At 41.5% G+C, this 4467-nt stretch overlaps 1 non-coding gene across 1 annotated transcript; it reads left to right on the top strand.

Annotated features, from left to right (window-relative positions):
- Window positions 1-1456: 1456 nt before the first annotated feature.
- Window positions 1457-1562, top strand: LOC120104855. The gene has a single exon (XR_005507211.1). It is a non-coding gene; the product is annotated as a small nucleolar RNA R71 (small nucleolar RNA).
- Window positions 1563-4467: the final 2905 nt, after the last annotated feature.

Raw genomic sequence — 4467 nt, 5'->3', positions numbered from 1 at the left:
GACAAGAACATCTTCAATCATCCCCCTTGGCATCTTCACCGATCGATCAGCCAATTGTAAAGATACCGAGGTAGGTTTCAATTCACCCAACCCAAATTTTTCATAGACTGAATAGGGTAGAAGATTTACACTTGCCCCTAGATCTAAAAGTGCTCGGTCGATGGAGTTATTTCCTATGACACAGGAAATAGTGGGGGCACCAGGATCTTTGAACTTTGGAGGGGTGTTGTATTGGAGAATGGAACTCACCTGCTCAGTTAGGAGGACCTTTTTAGGCACATATGTCCTAGATTTCCGCTTTTGGGTGCAAAGGTCTTTGAAAAATTTGGCATAGGAGGGAACTTGTTTGATGGCATCAAGGAGTGGGAGGTTTATTTTAACTTGTTTGAAGACCTCCATCATCTCTTCTAATGAAGTTCCCTTCTTGCCAAAGGGAGAGGGTGCATTAAGTGCTTCAGGGAATGGAGCCTTTGGAATGTGGGATGTGGCAGATGGTGGACTAGCTGAAGAAGGTTTTGGATTTTCATGTGATACATTCTTCTCTTCTTCTTCTCCTTCCTTATTGTTACCCTCCCCAACCTTATTATCTATTATACGTCCACTCCTTAGGGTAGTCAAAGCATTGGCTTACTCATGATTTAGTCGAGTTTCTTGAGCCATGTATTGTCCCCTAGGATTACTCATTGGTTGACTTGAAAGCTTACCTTCCTCTCGCTTGTTTAATGCATTAGCTAGTTGACCCATTTGGGATTCTAGCTTAGCAATTGATTGCGTGTGAGAGTGCAATAGTTGTGTGTTTGCCTCCAAATCTTGAAGGGCAGTCAACACCTTTTCCTCAAAGGCTGTATTTCTCTGGGTTGGAGGAGGAGGATGCTGAAATTGAGTTGAGGGACGGTAGAGATGAAAATTCTGAGGGTTTTGAAAATTTTGGAAGAAGGGTTGGGAGGTATTAGAAGCTTGCTACCTCCAAGAAAAATTTGGATGGTTCCGCCATCCCGGATTATATGTATTGGAAAATGGATCATTACCCGGTCTGGGTTGTGTTTGGGCAGCATTGATGTGTTCTTGCACGAGTTCGGGATATTGGGGTGCTGAGGGGCACTCATGAATAGGATGCGATGGGCTAGAACAAATAGCACACACTTGTGCTTGGGAAGAGCTAACGACATGTCCTCCTATCATTAGTTGGTCAATCTTATGGGACAATGCATCTACCTTGCTAGACAGGTCCATAGAATGACTTATTTCACAAATGGCCCCTTTTCTTTGAAAATTCGGGGATGCTTGACGAGAACCTGAAGCATGGTGGAGGGAGTTTTCATTAAGATTTTCAAATAGTTGCCATGCTTCATGCTCATTTCGAAGCATGAAAGTCCCCCCGCATGCAGCATCGATCATCTGACGGTTTCGTTCTGTCAATCCGTCATAAAAACATTGCACTAGTTGCCACTTAGGTATTTGATGATGAGGGCATTTACGGATTAGGTCCCTAAATCTCTCCCAAGTTTCATGAAATTCTTCTCCCTCAGTTTGGGAGAAGCTTGTAATGGCACGTCTAAACTGGTTCGTTCTTCCTATGGAAAGTATTTTTTAAGGAATTCTTGTTGCATTTGATCCCAAGAACGAATTGAGTTAGCTTCTAAAGAATTCAGCCATTGTTTGGCTCTATCTTTAAGGGAGAAGGGGAATAACCTAAGTTTCAAGGCATTATCAGTGAAGTTCTGAATCTTGACAGTGGTGCAAATCTCAAGAAATTCATCTAAATGTTTGTAGGGGTCTTCGTTGGTGAGCCCATAAAAAGATGGGAGCATTTGGATCACACTAGACTTTATTTCATATTGTACAGCTGCTACCTCAGGTAATCGAATGCAAGATGGGAAAGTGTAAATAGTGGGAGTAAAGTACTCCCTCAGGAGTTTGGATTGTTCTTCAGCCATCTTAAGAGGTGGGGATGATCCTAATGTTTTGATCTTAGCTCGAATGTTCCTAAGGGTTCGTTCTATTTCAGGGTCAAAAGGTAATAGGTTTCGTACTCTAGAACGACTACCGTGCATACACTAGTACTCGATCAATCAAGCATGCAATAAAAGAGAAAAGCATATCAATCCTAGTCTTTGTCCTAAAATCACTAGACAGCTCCTAACTGGTTTGAAGAGGGCACCTAAGCCTCCAATCCGGTCTAATGAACCGAGTTGACCAGGTAAGCTCCCAGGTAAGTGGAGGGGTCACGATGCGTTCGCAAAGGTCCCACTTAAAATCCACTTGCCTCGAACAGATGAACTGTCTCCCTTATAGGGACAAAGCTTGCCTAGACATCAACTAAGCCACAGAGCGAAATTGGTGCAACTTTCGGTGATCTTCATCCTATTGAGCTCGAATGTCCCTAGGAGCCAACGTCTAATTGATTTTAATTAAAGTGACACTATGTGAGATTGAGTTCACCTAAGTTGGGCAAGAGTCCGATGATGAAATCCGGCTCTTATCTTGTTAGGGTGATTGCCCTTACTAAGTGCAAATGAATTGGTGTATGTGTATCAGGCATGCATTCACACTTTTGCTGAAATTAAAATCAAACAATCACCATAAAATTTCAAGCTAATACTTAATTTAAATAAGAAAGGTTTAGAGGTTACCAAAGGAAATTTTTTCAGCAATTTAATTTTTTTTTTAGGCAAACCTCTACAACATTTCTTTTCCAGCAGTTCTCTTTTTGATCATCCCAGATTTTTCCTTCGATTCCTGATCAAATAAGATCAAAAGAAATTTTTTTTAAAAAAAATAGTAGAAGAGAAAAAAAAAGATAAGAAAAGTAACAATAATAGAAAATAATTTTTTTTTATTTATATATTTTTTTGAAAGTTTTTTTTTAATTAATTAATTTTTTTTAATGATAGGAAAAATAACTATGCTAGCAATCCCCGGCAACGGCGCCAAAAATTGATCGGTTCTTTCAATTTTGAAAATAAACCACGCAATAGCACGTATCCTGTAGGATAATGATTACGGGTGTCGGTCCACAGGGATTGAAGAATAAGTTATTTTTCTTTTAAAAATAAATCAAAAAGAAGAATTTGCTAACTTGATTTAACTAAATTAAACTATGAGTACGGATTGGAATTTATCAGAGTAAATAGATCTAGGGTTTGGAATCCACCACATAGCATTGCATCAAGGATTGTGTTCTTAATTTTTATCTTTTGGAGAGGCATGCAATTTTGGCTACAAGCCTTTTAAAATAAAAACATAAAGAGTGTTAGGAAAATCCATCTTTGGTATAGCATGAAGTGTCTACCTAAGTATGCTAATCTAGGATGCAGCACACCTCATCTTCCTAGGCATGGATCATCTTAGACTACTTTAGCAAACATGAATAGTAAATGGCATGCTCAAAGTTTAAACATCATAAAAAGATATTTCATTGAAGATAAGAATTTAAACAAGCTCCAAAATAATAAAGAAAATAAGAACTACAATGCCCTGATACATTGCTAGGGCTTCATCCAGCCCTAGATTAGATGTTTAGCCGAGCATGGCTTCCGGATGACCTCCCATCTGCAAATGAAAGCCTTCACCTCCCATCATTCCCAAAATATCACAAAACATTCTATTTCCCCCTCCTTTCTCTTTTTTTTTATTTCTTTTTCTCTCCCTCTCGGCTTTCTTCTTCTCCCGAACAGAGCCTCCTCTGTTCTTCAAACCGAGCTCTCCCCCTGCCACCAAACGCCCTCCTCCTTTTATAGTGGATGAATGGCGTCAATGGCGTGGCTGGATCTTGGGAGGGATCCATGGAGCGTTTGATTGTAATGGCCGGAAATGAAGCCGGCCGCTGGATCGACGGGAGGTGGAGGGAAGAAGATGAGATGGCCGCGGGATCGATGGGAGGTGCTGATGCGGAGTATCTGGATCTCGGAGAAGCCGGGGACTGAGCTGTAGATGAATGCCGAGCTGGGTTTCCGACGGTTGGGAGCCGATCACGGCTTGGTGCTAGGGATGAATCCGGACGGAAAGATGTTGCAGGTGTCCGGGTGCTGTGCGAATGATGAATTGGAAGCGTTACGATCGGAAGGAGAGGCGGGGGATCCGGTCGCTGGCTGCACCCCGTGGAACTCGTGCTGGAACGGGCTGATGCGGAGCATTTGATTCCCGACGGTTGGAGCGGCTCGTTGATTGTAGCGGAGGAGTGATCGCCGGCAGAGCATCCGGGAATGAAGACGACGCCATGGCCGGATGCAGAAGATGCCCGGCTGATCTCCCTCTTGGATTTGGCGCGCGGATGATGGGGGATCAAGTTGTTGTGAGCGAGGCGGGATCACGGGAAGGTTTGGCAGCGGGAGGAAGAAGATAAACAGTGGAATCTATTTATATATATATTTTTATTTATTTATTTATTTATTTATGTTTTTATTTATTTATTTTATTATATTTTTTTATTTTTTTTAACACTGTTCATATGAACAGTGTTTTAAC

Source organism: Phoenix dactylifera, unplaced genomic scaffold (assembly GCF_009389715.1).
Source record: "Phoenix dactylifera cultivar Barhee BC4 unplaced genomic scaffold, palm_55x_up_171113_PBpolish2nd_filt_p 000125F, whole genome shotgun sequence".
Classification (NCBI taxonomy): Eukaryota; Viridiplantae; Streptophyta; class Magnoliopsida; order Arecales; family Arecaceae; genus Phoenix; species Phoenix dactylifera.
The sequence above is the reverse complement of the archived record's forward strand: the minus strand, read 5'-3'. Positions and strand labels throughout refer to the sequence as shown.